Genomic DNA, 20434 nt, shown 5'->3' on the forward strand with positions numbered 1-20434 from the left:
TGGATAGATGATCTCTGCAAGTACCTGGAGCCTCTTTAGTGCAACTCGGGCAATCAGCTTTCCTATAACACTAAGGAGAGAGATGCTGCAGTAGTTATTAGTCACCCCGTCGTCTTTTTCTTGTACAGCGTGATGATGTTTGCATCCCTCATGTCCTGTGGTACTCCATCTTCTCTCCAGCAGAGTCAGAGGATTTCATGCAGCTCAGTGGCGATGATCTCTTTGCAGCACTTTAGGACTTCAGCAGGGATGCTGTCTTTCCCAGGTGCCTTACCAGAGGCAAGGGAGTCCAGGGCCATGTTAAGTTCTGCTAGAGTTAGTTCACTGTCAAGCTCCTCCAACACAGGCAGGCACTCAATGTTGTTCAGCACTTCTTCGGTGATTACATTTTCTCTGGAATACAGCTCAGAGTAGTGCTGCACCCAGCGTCCCATCTGCTGCGCCTAGTCCTGGATGACCTCACCTATGGCAGACTTCAGAGGGCCAATTTTCTTCTGTGTTGGACCTAGGGCCTGCTTGATACCATCATACATCCCCTTGATGTTGCCGTGTCAGCTGCTATCTGTATCTGGGAACAAAGCTGGAGCCAGTAGTCATTAGTGCATCTCCAGGCAATCTGCTGGACTTTGCTGCAAGCAGCTCAGAGGACCAGCAGGCTGCAATCACTGGGACAGGCTTTGTATGTTGCTTGAGCAATGACTCCTCTTTTCCTCAATGACTGGTAACCCCTCAGAGTTGATATCTTTATCTATCTAATATCTACCCATCTTCTACACAGCCTCTCCCCCCCTAAGAGAACCCAAGGCAACGTACAACAATTCAAGGAAATACAAAAATTATAGAAATACAATTTAAAAAATTACAATAAAATATTAATAAGACATTAAAACAATCTAAAAACAGATTACAATAAAAACCCAAATACAATAAAAATGCAAGGACAGTAGTGAACACTACATACTTAGTGGCTGTGTTTGGCTTGGTAGATCACATGTTGTACAGGTGTATTTTAACCTAAGAAAATACAGTAATTGCAGGTGCAATGCAGATGACGTTTGGCCCATTTAAGATCTACCTGAAATCATTGAGAGTAACAATCATGTATTTACTTAACTGCACATTTCAGAGCTGAGATCCTATTAATTTCAATGGTAACTTAAGTGTGATTCATTTTCTCTGGATTGCTATTGCTGATTCCACTTAGCTTCATAATAACTTTTAGCTCTCCTTCCCCTTCTCTGTTGTTCCAACTATCACGAATTATTTTATAACATTTCCTGCTCCTCAACGTAAACATGTGCACTTGCATAATCAGAAATTAAAAGCCTCTTACAAATTAATTTAATCCAGTTTCTTTCGAAGACTGACTGCATTCTGTACTAAATGACAATCTCATTTATTTGTGTTTTGGCCATTCGCATGGCCATGTGTCTGGACCAGTTCCTAGAGGATAAGCTTTTAGCCAAGAGAGCCAGCATTGCAACTGTAGGAAGTGGGACTCCTGTTTGCCCATAACTCAATTGCATACATCTCTGGAAACATTGCAACAGGAAATGATAATGGGATTTCTTATATCCCATTATCATTATATCATTATAATGATATATCATTATATATATATAATATATAATAATTATCATTATATCATTATAATGGGATTTCTTTGATTATAATGGGATTTCTTTGGCCTGCCCCCAAAGTTAACACAGTTTGAAAAGTAATTATGCCAATGACTTACCTCTCCCATGTTATCTCCCTTTTTCTGATATTACTGAAGTAGTGTAAGAGATAACCATAGAGAGCAGTTGCTATATCTCTAAGGCAGCAGTTTTCAAACTTTTCAGACCCCAAGGCCCTTTACACTCCTAAAAGGAGTCTCAAGGAGACCGACTGGTGCACACTGGAGCCTTGGGTAGCCCCAGAGCATCAGCACGTGCACATGTGCAGAATGGTGCAGGGCTCAGCCAAGTAGCTAGAACAGAAAGGAAATGAAGAAGGAGAGCCATGAACAGGGGAGGTGGGAGGAACAGATGGGTAAACCGGGAGAGGGACAGATGGCGGCCACTTATGATGTGAAGGGTCACAGAGAAACACTGCTCCAAGGTACTGTAAGAGCAAGGTCTCACTCTTGAGATGTTAGAAATACAGAATTAAGTACAAAGTACACTGCTGTTTGCCTGTGTAGTTCTGGTCATCTTCTGTAGCTTCAGGTGCTGGTAGCTGTTGGGAGGAAGGATACTGGAAGAGTTGCTTGCTGGTCTGACTAATGATGTGATCTTGCCATGATCTTGCCTTTCAAAGGTTGATTTTTCCCAAGAATTTCACACTTCTTATTTTAATTTATTTTTATTTTATCTCCTCTGTCTTGGCTGTTGTCATTCTAAAAGGTCTGGCTATATGTGACTTTGTATTGGCTTAATGCAAATCACAAATCACATCCTTGCAGGAGCAAAGCACTTATCACAGTGAAATCGGTACAAACACTTGAAGGTTAAAACTGCACTTGATGGGCAAGTAAAGGAAAAATAAAAGAACTGAATGAAACATGAATTTTCAGGTGGGGGAAGTTTGAATTAAAAAGCATTCCAAAATTTCAGCTCTCCAGAAGTGTGCTTTTAATTAGTGGTGAGGAGTTTACACTAACACCAATTTACACTGAACAACACTGTGCTATTACATTGGTCTAATGACAGCATGCAGCATACGTATTTCAGTGTAAGCCACAAGGCTGAAGGCAAAAGGAAGTATATTTGCACCTAAGGAAAAATTTGTTATAAATCAATTCTACATTTTTCATTTAAAAAACATGAACTTACCTGTATCTGGGAATATAGCAGAATTGGGTATGACATCACTCATGTCACTTTCAATAACGAGTGTTCTATTTGTGTCAAGAATTCTAAAGCCCTTTCATGAGCTTAATTAAAGAACCTTTTTTGACAGTGGGGGCATGCTAATTGGCAGTTTTAAACAAAATATGAAAGTGCTCTGTAGAAATTGAGGATTGCAAACAGCTTGGTTTACTAACCTGCCAGCATTTGAAATGTATAAATAGGAAGCACAGTCTTGAAATGCTGACTGTTTGGTCCGTTCTTGTGGGTTTGCTTAAGACATACTTGAGAATTATTCCATATTAAGATACTATATTGCTTTCAGTACATTTCACAAGAATGTTTCTGTTGACATCAGTGTGAGGGTAGATGAGCTGAGAGGCACCTAATATCCGACACCCCCCTTTTCATGTGCACTGCCTTTATTGTCACCACCTCCACCTCTGTATGTCCTCAGCAGTTCAGTGCATCTTCAAAAAGTGGATGGGTGGGTAGGATCCTGAAAGTGGAAAAGATTCCTTTTCCCAAGATGCCCCATGACCAACCTGTTTTAAAGGAATGCCAGGTGACTGAGGAGGTGAAGGTGGCAGCAGTGCCTCTCTTTTAGTTCCTTCTCCATCAACCCTTTGCTGCCGCTCCTTACCTCCTCCACCTAAGGAGGGAAGATTCTGGGGCTTCTTGGATTCTCTGCACATCGCTTGTTTTGAAAAAGCACTGGGTTTTAAAGAAGGTAAGGGGGCAGCAATCCTTTTCCTGATTCCTCTCCATTCATGAGCTTCACTGCTGTGACTTTTGGCAGTGGTGTTGGAAGAAGAGGTAAACCTCTCCCTATTCTTCAAGAAAAACAAGTGAGATGGAAATTGGTAGTAGCCAGGCACAGCAGCTAGTCAGCTGCAAGTTCTGCTGGTTTAGCACTACCTCTGGCCTGCCAATTGAAAGCAGCTGCCTCACCCCACCTCATGGATGGGCCATTTGAAATTCACATACCACAAAAGACATTATGAGGACAGACCCTGCCCCCCCATCACCAGTGCAACATAACAATTTGTTTAATGTTGTACTTAATAGCTCTTGAATGCCATCATCCCTTGAAGCCTAGGTGCAAGTGGGTGAAACAACCATTGCTGAAAGGAGCAATTAAGCCCATGATGGGTCAGAATGCCTGAAGCCACAACAGAAATGGTCAACAGGATTCATTCCTTAAGCAGAAGCAGCAGCAAATGTGATTGCTAGTGAGTGATTGTCTAGGCAGACAGGCAAGTTGAGGAGACAGTGTGCCTGACAATACCATAATAGCTTTGAATGTGACTGGGATAGGAGTTACAGGGTAATTCTCAGGGCTGAATTAGCGCCAGGGCTCAGATCCAGCTTCTGTTTTAAATGCCAGGATTCAGTCCCAGACCAAGGAAATGAGGTAAGGGCCTATGACTGAGTGCAGAGTGCATTTCTTTCACCACTGAGCCAGTAGTACTACCAATAGTAGTCAATTAGCATTTATATAAAGTTTTCAGATGTTCATGGTACTTCATAACATTCGTTTGTACTTAATCCTGTAAACTAGCAGTTCCCAAATTGTGAGTTGTGGCTCCCTGGGGAGCCAGGGAAGCAATGGAATCCTCACAAAAAACCCACCACCTTATACAATATGTAAGATTGTAGCCCTAACGAGAAGCCATGGCCAATAGCCTAGTAGGTCAAGGGAACCACCGGTAAAAAAAGTTTGGGAACCACTTCTGTAAACTATTCTGCAGCATAGGTTAGTATTATCATCCACATATTGCAGATTGGGGGGGACGGACGGACAGTGGGAACGTTAAGAGAAACAGACTTGCCTAAGATCACTTTCTGATCATGATGGCAAGCATAAGACTTAAATCACGGACTACCTGATACATGGCTCAGGACCCAATCCTATCCAGTCTTTCCAGCACTGATGCAGTTGTGCCAATGGAGCAAGCACTGCATTCGGTGGTGGTGGGGCAGTCATGGAGGCCTCTTCAAAGTAAAGGTTTGTTCCCTTACCTTGGAGCTTCATTGCAGCTGTATCGGCACTGGAATGTGGATTGGGCCCTCAGTCTCTTATCCATTACACTAGCACAGAGGATCCATATACCATAAGCAAGAGGGGATCAGCAGGTGCAGTTTACAGGCATATGTGAGTCCTGATATTTCTTTTGACTCCTAGAAATTCAGCATTTACTATTCCTAGAGGAACTGACTTGCATTCAAACCTTGCACATGTTCTGAGCAATCTTGTTTGAGCAGACTTGCTTCCTTGCCCCTTCTCCACACATAGCAGGAAGAAGTGTGTAATGGGTGGCATGGATGCCTGTAGGCATCAGAGAAAGTGTGCAGTCCTTGTCAGGCATGAAAGTGGGCAGTGACAAATATGTCTGTGGGTATTTAAGGATGTTAAGATAACAGGCATCTCCAAAATAGGATGAATTAGGCAAAATTGATGGTATACCACAATGTACAGTGTCTCTGTGTACAGTTGAAATCATTACTTTTTCAGTAAGCTTTTCCTCTATCTACTGTCCAGATTTTCCAGGGAGTCACAGCATTTCATGTGCACCTGTCCTGGAAAGCCAGTAGAAATGCCAAAGAACACTTTGCATTGGCACTCTATTTTATGATTGTAAAACCAAGTAGCATCTGTACGATTGGAATTTGCTAGCGCCAGTGGTTCTGGACAGCAGGAGTATAGTTATAGGAATTGATTTCCTCTTTGGCAGCCCTTTCCCCTCCCAACTCCAGGGGCTACGACAAGGCATCAAAGAAGGCATGTAAGTGATACAGCCTCTAGGCCAGTGATTTTCAACCTTTTTCATCTCACGGCACACTGACAAGACACTATAATAGTCAAGGCACACCATCAGGTTTTTGACAATTGACAAGGCACACCATGCTGCCAGTGGGGGGCTCACATCTCCCATTGGCCCTATTAATAAATGACCTTCCCCCGAATTCCTGTGGCACACTTGTGGACCACTCGTGGCACACCAGTGTGCCACGGCACAGTGGTTGAAAACGGCTGCTTCTAGGCCATTGACAAGTTGAGCAGTTGTTCTGGACATGGCTTGCGGCTGTTGCAAGTGTTGAAGTAGAGTTTGGCTAGGCCTGCAGTGGGTCAGTATGTGATGATCGTGACTGCAGTGCAGAGCCAGCAACTTTGAGAATCCTAGTTCAAGATGCATTGCAGGCACATTTTTGTCACTAAGGCTACCGAAATACCAGATGTGGTATATACCAGATACCTAAATACCTAAATGTGATACCAGATCATAAAAGATCCATATGAAATGAGGTTCTTGAAAGACAGAACCTTCTTCAATTGTAAAAATCCCTATTGGGATTTGGTATAGCCTGCCTATGTAAAGCACCTTGAATTAAAGTCTGAGGAGAAAGTCTGACGACCAAGAAAGGCGGTATATAAATACCTGTATTATTATTATTATTACTGCAGACATCTTGGTGAGAACATATTGGCCTGTTTGTTCTGATCATCATAGAGGACAGAGGCCCTGAGTTTGGGGAGGAATAGCCATGTGAAATCAGGTATACCTGTGTCGCATCAGTGTGGGGCTCCTCACCCCTGAGGAGGGGCAGCTGGGGACTCCCAAGATCATGCTCTGGCCTACTGGGATCCCTGGAATGACTGCAACATTGGGTTGGTACTGTCCTGGTGGGGCCCCTCAACCTTGGGCATCCGTTTCAAATCCTTTATATAATAGTTAACATCTTAAGGAGCGTTTGTGTCCAGCAGTTATTAAATACTTTACTATGTTTCCTGTTTCTATCCCTGAATGCAAAATATCTCCAGAACTCAATAGCTAAGCCACTAGAGAAATGCATGTTCGGTGGATGAGCATACTTTGGCAGCACACTGAGTAGCATGTTGTCCTAGCACTGGCAGGAAGGCCAGAGCCTTCCCGCCTGTGTAAGCGAACCCAGAATGCCTGCTGAGGCAGGGAGGGGAAAGGGGAGGGTGGAAATGGGGGTGGGGAAGGAACGAATGGGCAGGAAGGGGGAGAAATGGGATGGGGAGGTTCCAGGAGGGGTTGGAACTGGTGGTGATGGCGCTTGCCAGATCTTATCCCCTCTGGCAGAAGCCACCCCACTCCTTTTCTCTCCTTGGACTTGCCCAAGGACATTGCTGGCATGGGTCTGAGGAGATCCATTGCAGAGTGGGATGCTTGCGGAAGTATAAGAGGACTTAAATCCCCTTTCCCCTCTGAAGCTTCTTGCAGCTGGATATAGTGCATGCCTTTTTGGTTCAGGATAGGATTGGGCTGTAAGTTTTAATAAAATATTGACCACCCCCAATTCAAAGATTGGTAGTTGTGGCTGATGAGTGTGGGAGCATCACCATGGGTTTATTCTTTTCTTGATGTCATGTTCATTCTGACGTGCAAGAGCAGGTTTTGGTCTTCAGCTAAGCTGATATCCTTTGGAGCGTTTTACCTGGGGTTCCAGAGAGTATTGCAACTGCTGGTTCACATTCACGAATCTGAATGAAGCAGGTAAATGCTCTTGGCTTGCAATGTGCTAAACAGATGATAGGTATCAGATGGTCAGGCCTGCTGAGCAGCAGAGATATGACAAAGCACAGTGGTCTGTAAGCAGAACAAAGCTACTGAAACTGTGAAAGCCATATGGTGGTTATAATCAGGCCATGTGCAAAGCAGGAAAAGATTTCACACTAGGAGGTGTGATGGGATCAGGAAGAGAGAGAGAGAAGGGAAGAAAAAGGCACATCGGTATTGCAGGTAAAGCAAACAGTCATCATGTTTTATGTTTCCAATAACCAAGAGCTATTGTTTACAGTGTCCCTGATCAGAGGGAGAGAGAGAGGGAAAATTTACACAGCCAGGGTAAAAACACTTTGGATTTATCATCCAGCTCACCTTCCTTTTATATAGCCTCTGTCATTGCCAGATGTAAAAAGACTCATCTGTGTGTCAAAACACAGTCAAAGTACATGAATGCAAGACCATAATTTGCTTCATTTTTACATATAGGTCTCTCTAGTCTCTTGGATGCCATGTCAACATGCAGCGAAAGTGCAGAGCATTGTAATGGATGGAAAGTTGTAACAAATGATGATTGCACCAGTCTTTCAACAAAGGATTTACTAGTTGAGCCTGCTGATATTCTAAGCTGTCTGCAGCTGTGTTCCTTCACAGATAACCTCCTTCACATTGACCCAGTCCTATCTAAAGGAAGTATTGGTGGAACGCATGTTCTGCCAGCCCAGGCTCACACGAAGCAACTGTAGAGCACTTTGTGGTAGCACTATTAGCCAGCAGGAAGGCTGGAACCTTCCCGTATATGCCGGTGGATGTTGGGAAGCCTTCTAGAACAGGTAAGCCCTGCATAGGGGCTAGGGAAAGGTGGAGGAGGAATGAAATGGAAGGAGATGTGGTGGGAGATGGGCAAATTGGGCTCAGGGGGTAGGTCCGATGATAGTGGCGCATGATGAATTCTGAACCCCTTCTTGGGCCTGATCTACCTGCATGGAGCAAAGCAGACTTGTGCCACGCCTGCGAGGTCGCTGGCACAGGTCTGAGTTGCCCCATAGCAGCTGCTGGGGCTTACCTCAGGGCAAGGGGACAAATATCCCCTTACCCCAAGGGGACCTCCAACAACCAGAAATCCCTTGTGGGCTGCAGCGGAAGCTGTGCCAGCTCTGCTGCATTACTGCATACAAAATTAGGTAGGATTGGATTGCCCGTCCTGTTGTTTCACTGTTGATGATTTTATTATGAATCTGGTTGGACCCTCCTGAAAGTCAAACTAGACATAACAATATATGTGTGGCTGCAATCAAAACAGCAACTGAGCATCCATTTGCTCCCATGTGCTCTGTAATGTCTAGCACAACTAACCCAAGCCTTTTTCAGAAGTTGTCTGAACCCATGGAAGAAGAAGGGAATGAGATTGTATGTAGTCAGCCTCAGGATAAAGTCTGAAAAAGATCCTGAGTGCACAGTTGCATGTGAAGAGGGCTCCCCCCCCCCAATATCATCTGTTGTTGTTGGCAACCTTCGGTTCTGAAAGACTATGGTATCGCGCTCTGAATGGTGGTTCTGGAACAGCGTCTAGTGTGGCTGACAAGGCCAATCCGGGAGTGACAATCCCTTCCACACCGGGAGCAAGTGCAGTCTGTCCCTGGTCTGTCTCCCTGGCTATGGGCCTTCCTTCTTTGCCTCCTTGCCTCAGTCTGTTGGCCAAGTGTCTCTTCAAACTGGGAGAGGCCATGCTGCACAGCCTGCCTCCATGTGGGCCGCTCAGAGGCCAGGGTTTCCCACTTGTTGAGGTCCACTCCTAAGGCCTTCAGATCCCTCTTGCAGATGTCCTTGTATCGCAGCTGTGGTCTACCTGTAGGGCGCTTTCCTTGCACGAGTTCTCCATAGAGGAGATCCTTTGGGATCCGGCCATCATCCATTCTCATGACATGACCGAGCCAACGCAGGCGTCTCTGTTTCAGCAGTGCATACATGCTAGGGATTCCAGCACGTTCCAGGACTGTGTTGTTTGGAACTTTGTCATGCCAGGTGATGCCGAGAATGCGTCGGAGGCAGCGCATATGGAAAGCGTTCAGTTTCCTCTCCTGTTGTGAGCGAAGAGTCCATGACTCGCTGCAGTACAGAAGTGTACTCAAGACGCAAGCTCTGTAGACCTGGATCTTGGTATGTTCCGTCAGCTTCTTGTTGGACCAGACTCTCTTTGTGAACAGCAGCATTCCTGATTGTGTAGAGAGAGTCTTCCTCAAATACAGGCTACCATAAATATGTGATATTTGTCCCCCAAATGTCTGCTTATTATGTTCATGTCCATGGAAGCCAAGGCAGTGCCCATAGGGTACACAGCTGTTTCCCATTCAGGCACTGACCAGACCTAGACTTGCTTTACTTCAGAAAAGTTGCTGTATTGAGTACCTTCAGACTGTGCCTTGGGACTGCCACAGTGGCAAGAACATTGGGAGTATTCTGCTCCTTTCTTGAATGCCCACAACTGGCCAGTCCCATTCAGAAGAGACATTTGTGTGGTCACTGAAACTGTGTAGATGTTGCTGAAGGATCTTTAGCAGGATGTGAAGCTTGAGGGAAGGAGCAAAGGAACAGAAAGAACAAACAGTCCCATGTTAACTATGGCAGATGTCACCAGCAATTACGACAGTAGAATTCAAAGTCCCATTCATAATTACTTTGCCTAAGGGGGGACGGGACAAAAATTAAAGCCAGAAAGGTTATCTGGGATCAAATAGTTCAGTTTCTGTGACTATTTTTAAATGAAACCCATGCTGCTGGTGTTTATGTTCCTTCTTTCTTCACTTGTTTGCAGCTGTTAGTTGACTATGGCTCAGTACCAGCAACAAAATGTTCGCTGAGTGGTTTTGTACTCATTCTCTCTATTATAAATCACTGCCTCCTCACTAGCTAATCAGTGCTCTTGATTCCCAAACATTCTGAAGTGCTCTTATTTTGCTAAGCTGTTATCTCATATTTCTCCTGGGAAGGGGGGCAGAAAAAAACCCTGAGAAACCAGCATTGATTGGCTGCTCAAGACAACAATGTATTTCCTTCTGAATCCTGATAAAAGTTCCTTGAAGGAAATTTCCAACAGATGTGGGTCCCCCCCCCCATTTTGTTTATGTTTTCTTTTAGAAGGGTTTTAATGGGCAGAGCTTATTGCAAAAAGAAATTAATGGTCTATATTTGGATTTGGCTGTCTGGAAGTTTTCGGAGTTTTCTGCCTTTTCAAATCTAAATGAGAGTAACCCCCCCCCCCGCTCCCAACTCAATGGTCCTTGAACTTGTAAGTCAAATGCATCATCATTATTATGAATAAGAATACATGTGGAATAAATTTTCATTTGTATATGACCTCTGTACAGTCTGTTTAGTCTGCTGAATTTTACACTTGTTTTGTGTGGAGATCCTATGCAAGCAAGCAGGTTTCCGTGATACGTAGGGATTCCATCACATGGAAACCATACTGATTCAGAAGTACGTAAATATAAAGTTTTATTCCCAAACTGATACAGCTTCTCTGTAGCTACTGATAAAGCTCCTGCTAGCTCTGTTGCTAAGCTCCCGTCCAGGGATCCTCTGCAAACTCCTTTCCTTCATGTTCTCCGTGAGGCAGTGTCTCTATATAACAATCACTACAGCCTCCAAATGACAGGAAACTCTGAGATTTGTACATAAGAGCCTCTGCATCTGCAGGAGATTGCTAGATCAGGTCAACTGGTTTTCAAATAATGTGTTGCCAAAATGTGTCAATAATATGTTGTCCTACACAGAAGCTAAAAGAAGTTGGCAGCCATAAAAAGCTATGTCTCAAGTAAAACCAACCTGATAGCTTTCTAATTTAACAGCAAAATGATCCAATAAACAAGTCAATATTTGCCTTTGGGGAAATCAGATAGTAAGTATGAAATATATTTTTTCATGTTGCATGAAAAAAACAAGAACTTATTGTAATTATGGTCCTTTATATGAGAAGGATCATATAAAGTTCATCCAAAATTTCAACTAGTTTCCTTCTCCCCCAAACACACACATACCTTTTGTATGAGGACCAAACTTCTGTAATATAGTTTAAAGTAGCTTATATCGGTCTAACACCCTAAAGAGAACAAACAAGCCTAGTGCATCTTGTGAGGGGTGCCCAAAGGACAAAAGTGCTTCTACGTAGAGTGCTTATTTGGGGTTACTGGCACACCCATTCAGTGCACCAGAAAGCCTTTCACTGTGTAGCCAGCACTACAGCAAGGTGGGTGCATCACATTGTATTCTGTTCTCCTGCTGCTGCTTCCCACATATGCACATGTGTGCTGAAGGGTGTGTTCTCTGAGCTGAGGAAGATTTCACATGACTGACGCATGCAGCTACCAGCTACAGAAGAAGATAAAAATACACCAAAGTGATGATCCAATCTGAACTCCAAACATTGCAATCAGACACTGGCTTCAAAAGTGAAATGCTGTCTGTTGCACCTCTCCACAAACAAATACTGAATTATCCATCACAAGCTTGTCATCCCAGTTGTAGCCAGCTCCGATGCTTTAAGTGGACTAAAGCTGCTTCTGACCCAAGCAGGCCTCTACTGAACCATCAGAACAGAGCAGGCAGTATTCTTCGTAAATGTACAGGTTGAGCCTCATTATTCGCCTGGGTTCCAGTCCAAGCACTCACTTGGATGGCAAAAAACACACTAAAGCAAATCCACTTTTAAAAACAAAGTTCCCTTGCTCCAGTGATTTAAAAACAGCCTTGCTGACCTTTGTGATGTAAGATAAGAGTCCTTATAAAGACAATTCATCAAGCAGTCCTCCTCCAAGCACTTAAAAGGGTGCTTCACTCAGCCCCTCCCTTCACCAATGCAAAGTGATCACCTTTCTTTTACCTGCTCAGGGGAAAGGTAGGGGTGGCCTGGAGAGAGAAGGTTTGATGGATTGTCAGCCAGCTGCCCTCTCTCTTTCTCATTAAGGAGGCTATTGTTAAAGGACTGTTCAGTTTTTTAAACTGATTTTAAAGGGGTGCATTTTTCCCCTTCTCCAGGGATCAGCACATTCCTTCTCATTTGCAGTGGCCATTCATGTTGAGTCAAATCCGTGTATCAAAAATCTGTGTATAACAAGGCTGAACCTGTATTCAGTTTAGTTGAAAAGCTAATGCTCAACTGTGAATGAAAGAGTGTTGGGCCACATGAACAAGGTGTTAAATAATAAACCACTCGCACTTCAAACTGCAGCAAGGCAGCCATATCTAGTTTGACTTCCAAGACAAGTTATAAAGTCTTCCATTGTAAATCAAGACATGTAGGTTCTGTTCTTGTATCATTTTACAAAACTATATTTATACACAATTTTAAATAAGCTTGACTTCATAATTTTAAATATGTAAATAATTGAATAATAAATAACCTATATAACCAGAACACTGCAAATAAAAAAAAATGAATCAATGAAAGAAATATTTTAATAGCCAGTTCAAAGAAGAGAAAGGTTTTATATATTGATTGATCACATTTTTTTTCCACCCTTCCTCCAAAGAGCTCAGGGATGCTCCCCTCCTGCTTTCCTCACAACAACCTGTGAGGTAGGTGAGGCTGAGAGAAAGTGACTGGCCCAAGGTCACCCAGGAAGCTTCATGGCTGAGGGGAGGTTTCAACCTAGATCTTTCAGATCTGAGTCCGCCTCCCAAACCACTACACCACCCTGGCTCTGTGTATTTCTGGATGGGATAACTGTGTTACAGTTCAATCCTGAGTTTTCTGGCACTCGCTGGAGCAGCGGTGCCAAAGCGGCACCCACTTTACTTAGCAGGAACCAGGAAGCAAGTAGAGGTCTCCTCGGGGGAAACCCCAAGCCCAGCAATGGGGCTTCTCAGGTCTGCCCTGGCTATTTTGCTGGTGCAGACTTGAGAGACAGAGCAGAGCTCACTGATCCCACCCCTTTCTAGCCCCAGTTCTTTCCCCCAACCTGCCCCCCCCACCAGAAGCCACACCACCTGGAGGTTGCACTTATCCCTGGTGGTGGCGCCTCTTCTTCCTGCCAGCACTGGGTCCGGCGTCTGACTGGCATGGACCCAGCACCATCACTCACTAAGTACTAGGGGTTAGTGCTGGTGCTTTCTGAGTTTAGGATTAGACCCTTAGTTCAGGACTTCTCAAACTAGGGCATCGCAATGCCCCGGCCTGAGGGCCATGGCTCTGTCCCCTTAAGGGGCGGGGGCAGGGGGGAGGCAGCAACGCGACCCCCAGGATCATGTCGCTAAGGGGGGGCGCAGAGACTGGCATCCTTGCTGTCCCTGCCACAGTCTCCCGGTGGTGCGGGGAGCCCTGCGCGACCCTCCTCAGGGCTCCCTGGAGCTTAAAAAGTGAAAGGGATCCTGAAGGCTAACAAATTAATTTCATAAGCTTTGCTGACCTGGAGGCCACTTTATCAGATGAAACAACTGACAAAGTGGGTTCGAGTCTGCAAAAATAAACCTACAATCCAATTCCAAGCATGACTACTCAGAAGTAAGTCCCATTGTGTTCACTGGGCCTTACTCTCAGGAAAATGTGTACAGGATTGCAGCTTTAGACATTATGGCTGTAATCCAGTGTTAAACTGTGGGTCGGGACCCACTAGGTGGGTCACGAGCCAATTTTAGGTGGGTCGCCATTCATTTCAATATTTTCTTTTTAATATATTAGAATACCATGGTATGTGACTGCATTTGCGGAAATGTTACAGACCTGTACTTTTAACAAGCTGTTATGTATATTCTTTTAACAATGATAGTAAATGGGGCTTACTCCTGGGTAAGTGTGGATGGGATTGCAGTCTAGGATTGTTAAAATTGTTCCTGCTTGATGATGTCACTTCCGGTCATGACATCACTTCTGTTGGGTCCTGACAGGTTCTCATTCTAAAAAGTGGGTCCCGGTGCTCAATGTGTGAGAACCACTGGTATACACACGTTCCTGGGTATAAATGTCATGGAAATGAAAGGGGACTGAAGTCTGGTTAGATATGCAGAGGCTTGAGCTGTGTATCTATGATATACAGCAGTGTTCTTCAGCCTTGGGATCAGGACCCCAGTGGGGCCACAATCCCTCACTTGTGGGGTTGCAGCAACTCATGGGAATGAAAAAGGTTGAAGAGCACTGGACTAGAGCACCATCAGGTAAAGGTAGAGGCATCTGATGTACCCTTTCAGATACCAGGAGATTGTGTCCCAGTCTTCCTCAGGCTTTTAGCAATTGTGCTAAAATAGCTTTCACTAGTGCCAGTGAAATAGCTTTCACTAGTGTCACTCAGAACAAGCATCAAGCCCATTTCCCTCCTGTGAGCAAAAAAAAAAAAAAAAAAAAAACTTTACAAAGCCGGGAAACGGCTTGCACTCACTCCCAAACTGATTCCAGACATTGGCAGCAGCCTCTAACGACCTTGCTATGGGTATGCTTGGCATTCAGCTCACAGGGAAAAAATGGAGGAAACTCAAGTGTGTTTGGCTCAGTCGACTTCATGTCCTTCTCTCCTGCACCTGGCGGTATCACATGACTATTAGGGGACTGCTATGATTGGACCCTAACCTGGGCAACAGGAGCCTGAGCTCATTGTAGAAGTCTGCCTGTGGGGAGGGGCTCAGCTCATAGGGAAAAAAGCCAGAATAGAGGACATAGGTTTCCCGGACTCCTGGACCAGATTGAAATTCAAACACACACTGTCAAAGCAGTGGCAGGGGAGGCATAGCACTAAGTTGTGCAGGGCACCTCAACACGCTGTGTAAGCTGCCCCTCCCCCTTGCCATCGGAGCCATTCTGGGTGATGAAAGCAAAGTGAAGGAGATGCGTCTGCTTTGCTCTTATCACCCAGAATGGCTCTGATGGCAAGGGAGAGCGGCCTTGCAAAACTTAGAGCTGTGCCCCTCCTCTGGGAATGCCAGTGCATCATGGAGCAAAAGATTTTCCCTTGTGACTGGGAAATGTTTCTTTTTCTTAAGTAAAGCAAATTATGACTTTTCCTCATGGTGCTTGTTCTAGTATTTTAGTAGATACTCCCTGAGTGAAACAATAACTCTACTTTTATGTATGCTAAACAAAATAGGGAAGTGTTGTGAATTTTGCCCCCTCCTTTGAATGCTAACTCCAGTCTCAGCAGCTGTGCAAGTATGTTCATGGAGTATGAGCATAACAGAAGTGGTTGCTTGTTGACCCATCCATATTTTTTCCCCATGTCCCTTGTTGAATCTGGATTTTGCATAGATTATTGATGGCTACAGGGGAAGATGACTTTGGTCCTGTTCCAGAAGCTAAATATTCCTCTGACCAGGTGACAAACATTGCTTCCTGTTTGAGGTTTTCTAGTCAGATTTTAGGCAAGCCTGCCATGCCATGTTTCAGCAATCATGCAATTACAAATGACATGCCTATATGCCTACTTCAGTGTTTTGAACTGGTATTGAGGAGGTGCTGCAGCAGGGCAGGGAGTTAAAAGAACCAGCTCTGCAAGTCATTGAGTATAAATTGGGAAAGATCAGAGAGTGTGTTGTGCTGCTGAAAAGGTTCTGTCCATGCGACCAGTTTGGGTACACTGAATGCACAGGTGTGTACAGGTGTACACAGAGTGGGTTGTGGCAACAGGTTCTTCCCTCATTCCACAATTCTTCAGTTCTTTTGCACAGAGCCTCAGTGCATCCAGTTTGTATGTGCCTAATCTCTGTCCTGAATGTGTTCAGGAATCTTTTAGTGCAGAAGAGCTAATGAGGAAGGTGGGGATGAGACTCACAGTCTTATCCTCCAGGCATTCAGTGTATGCAGTTGGTCTCCTGACCAGAGAATATCAGTAGCAAATTTGAGATTGCTAGGCAGCCCATGAATTTGTCTTGGTAACCGTGGACAAACAGTCAGTTTTGGCTAGTCAGCCCAATCTCAAATTCTGGGTATTTAATAATCTTGTGGAATATGCTAAGAAGCTTTATGAATAATGTTATTGTTATTTATTATTGGCCTACATGAAAATGTAGAGCTTCCAGGTCTCATTGAATGCAAGTCCTTTAGGAAGGAGGCAGGAAGATGTACACAAATCTTCATTTCCCTTTGTGCACCCACTCTGAATGGCCACATCCCCCAAGAAGTTTACTCCCAAATACTGTTCCGCTCATGAAAATCAATTAAATATACAAAATTATTATTATTATTATTATTATTATTATTATTATTATTATTATTATTATTATTATTATTATTATTATTATTAACAGTATTTATATACCGCTTTTCAACTAAAAAGTTCACAAAGCGGTTTACAGAGAAAAATCAAATAACTAAATGGCTCCCTGTCCCAATAGGGCTCACAATCTAAAAAGATGCCAAGGAATACCAGCAGACAGCCACTAGAACAGACAGTGCTGGGGTGAGGTGGGCCAGTTACTCTCCCTCTGCTAAAAAAAGGAGCACTCACTTGAAAAAGTGCTTCTTACCCAATTAGCAGGGGTTATTACACATATAAAATTACTCTTGTGGGGCTGCAATCCTATATGCAGTTACCTGGAAGTAGATTCATTACTTATTACTTATTGAGTACACTCAATAAGACTTCTGAGTAGACATGCAAAGGATTGGACTGTAAAAGAACAGGGAATATGGCAAGGATTCTCTCCGGGTTTTGTCATCAATCTGTGGAGGAAGTCCAGTCTGACATCTGCAATGCTCATATCCAGTACTACAAGCATTTTCTATTTGGAAAGAAGTGCAGTTTTAATTCAGTAATTATGCATGTTTCTAAACACCCCTTTTCTAGGACCTAATCTTGCTTCTGATGTTATTACGTAGTTGCAGGGCGATTGGGGTTAGTAGATGACATTTTTCATAGACTCACCAAAGCTGTCCAGTCACATTAGGAGCACGAGGGTAGACATCTCCTCTCATTTGCTTGGTGTTCCTGGAACAAATCTGCCCCTTAGGGTCAAGAGGTTGGGGGTTGCAAGAACTAGGGTTGCCAACTGACCAAAAGATGTTGTCCTGATTTGCCCTTATGCTTTAATGTCGACTTGATGTGCAGAAATCAATAAGTGAATCTTTTTTCACAACATGCATTACCTACTACTGTCTTCACATCAAACTGCTTTTAAAAGCACCATTTTATGGACCAATGGAAAGTTGGTAACCCAATCCCTAACTAAGTTTCTTGTATTGGAGCAGTGCACCTCTTACCCTTTAGATGCTGGCAAGCAGCTAAGGCATGGGATGGAAATGAACCGGGACTCCAAGTCAGTGCTGAATCCACAAGAGTTATTACTGCACAGGTGAACAACCCCCACCTCCAGTTTCAGAACTTTAAGGGTCTTGAGGAATAGTCACTGCCCCCTGACAATATCCTTCCCAGGTTAGTTATTTTTAACTTGTTCTTTATGCTGGGGAAAAAAATCCCATTGTTCTGAAAAGTAGAAACTTCTAAGATGTGCGTGGTTGAACTCAATAGTAAGTGTGGGCAGGCTCTGGTCCTGAAAAAAAGCAACCATGCATGAGATAGAGTTTTCACAAGAGTGTCTTCAACTTTGATATATAAAAGTGTCAAGATGAGAAAGCATGGCTATAAAAATTCCTGCTGGTTTGGTCAGAGAGAAGTTTCCTGGTTGAACAGCTTCCTGTGATCATTTGGGAAAAAATAGTGGGAAGCGTGCATATTCAGCATCCTTTAGTCTAGCTACCATAAATCACTGACTCATAGTCAGCCAGTTGGGTCTCTTGAGTCACCAGGCGTTTGAAGTGCCTTTATCTTTCAATAGGTGTTTGCTCTTGCAGTGCTGGAGATAGATGCAGATATAAAGCATGAGTGGAACTTGGGAAGCCGTTAAAGAATACAAAAAGGAAGTCCAACAGTAACTCACTTTGTGGTAACCTTTTGTGTCCCTTCTGTTTGTGGAATGCCTTCTATCCACTTTCTCAATATTAAAAAGTAACATGCAAAGGGAGATGTTAACCTTAAGTGATGCTAAGATTCTAGGATTCCAGAGGTTTCCTTATACAATGGGGGCTGACAGGGAAGGGAACCCTTAGTTCCATGTGAGTGCCACTGGAAGACACACTGCTATGCCATGGGGGGTAACAACCATCAGTGTGGCTGCACTTAATGGTGTCACCTATAGGCTTTCATTTAATTTATTTCTTTAAATAATAAGAATTCAGAGTGTTTTTCGATACTCATGTTTATTCAGCCCTTTAAGCTTGGTTAGATGAGCAAGAGCAACTTAAATAGTGTTAACTAGAGAGATTTGTAATTTCATCCCCAAACCAAACAGTGGTCCTGGTTACGTTTGAAATCAGTGAGACTAAGGGCGCAATCCTAACCCACTTTCCAGCACCAACATAAGGGACATGCAGTTCCGAGTTAAGGGAACAAACATTCCCTTACTTTGAGGGGAGGGCTCCATGAGTGCCACCCAACTGCAGGATGAAGCACATGTCCCATTGGCATAGCTATGCCAGTGCTGGAAAGTTGGTTAGGATTTGGGCCCATGGTTGCAATCCTATGCAACTTTCCTGGGAATAAGTCCCACTGAATACAGCAGGATTTACTTCTGAGTAGATATGCATAGGATTGTGCTGTTACTTGCTTCCAAGCAAACATGTTTAGGATCGGGGGCGCCTGTGAGGATTAGCTGTACAGCTGTGTTCACACCAGCAGGACTTGGAAATATTGATGTGGAAAGATGGGAGGAATCACACATGTAGTTTGTACAACAAACAAGCATGTACAGTGGGGCCTCCTTATCCATGGCTCAGCATTTGCAGATTTAAGTATAAGTGGATGCTGAGCCTGCGGCTGTAGGGCCATGGAAGAGCTCCCAGATGTGACCAGAAGGCCCTTTCAGTCGTGTCTGGAAGGTGACCTGCACATTTAATTATTTGTGGAAATTTGGTATCCGCAGGGAAGGGAGGTCCTGGAACGGACTCCCATGGATACCAAGGGCCCACTGTATAGGTTTGTAGTTGTGGAAGCAATATAAAAAAACAACATAGAGGAGTGTCCAAATATGAATAAATAACCATGATTATTTAATGTAGCAAGAGTGCAAAACATCATGGAAGTTCCCCTCTTTCCCTGTTCTTTTCATTTTTTGAAAATACTTTTCCACCAAGAGATGGTAATTCCATCTAGAGATAGTGATTCTAGGTGTGGTCTGAATTTATATAATGAGGCTACTTTCAATTTGTCAGATAAAAAAAAATAGAAATGCAAAAAATTACAAGGATTAGTACAGGAGTGAGATGAATGCAGCCCTGAATGGTAGGGTGTGTTTGTTGCTGGCTGGTTTCCTTGTCAAAATTCCAGCATGCTTGTGGTGAGTAGGTTACCTAAATAATTCAGAAGCAGAAGCTGAAATTTTGCACACTTTGCTGAACCTACTTCTGAAAGGTTTCCCAAGCTGAGCAGGGACATGAATTGGCCATAGTCTCCTGATTCATGCCATATGGGATGATGGCGCAAATGTTTACCCGCATATTTTCTTACCGATGTTTACCATCATATTTGCAACATAAGATAATGATATAGTTATCACAATCAAAGGCATATGTGCCTGCAGAATTCAATACTTAAAGTTGAACAAATAATGGCTATGTAAAGTACAATCTCTGCTGCCATCTCCTGGACAATTGATGTAAAGGAAAGGTATAAATATTACATGTTGATCATCGTGGAAGTGTTTGCTAGCATGAGCTTTTGGTTGGACATGATGAAATCTCCAAAGAATCGTTTGAGGGATGACTACTTTCATGGGTTTGCATGAATGGGAAATATGTTTTCCCAAAATGGGGAATATTTTTTAATTACTTTCAGATATGGTCAGTATCAAGTTTTCTGGGAATCTCAGAGCAAAGGACCCCCTATCACATTTCCTAATGGTGCATTGGGTGCTTCTACTGCCACTGGTATTGACAGTGCAAAGGTCAACTCAGGCAGTGCCCAACTTGGCTGTCCTCTGGTGCCAGCCCTGGATACTATTTTCACAGTGAGCAAGAGGTTTCGGGTTTATAAGACTTGTAAGAAGGTAGATTTCTGCATCAACCATTCCGATAAGAACTTTTGGTCATCTTCT

The 20434-nt window shown here is 43.7% G+C and overlaps 1 protein-coding gene across 1 annotated transcript in view; it reads left to right on the plus strand.

The window, feature by feature from the left end:
• The window catches only part of RIMS1 (regulating synaptic membrane exocytosis 1), a 219220-nt gene that overhangs the window by 89989 nt on the left and 108797 nt on the right, over positions 1-20434 (plus strand). The gene's annotated exons all lie outside the window — the stretch shown is intronic.

The sequence above is a fragment of the Tiliqua scincoides genome, chromosome 1 (genome assembly GCF_035046505.1).
Source record: "Tiliqua scincoides isolate rTilSci1 chromosome 1, rTilSci1.hap2, whole genome shotgun sequence".
NCBI lineage: Eukaryota > Metazoa > Chordata > Lepidosauria > Squamata > Scincidae > Tiliqua > Tiliqua scincoides.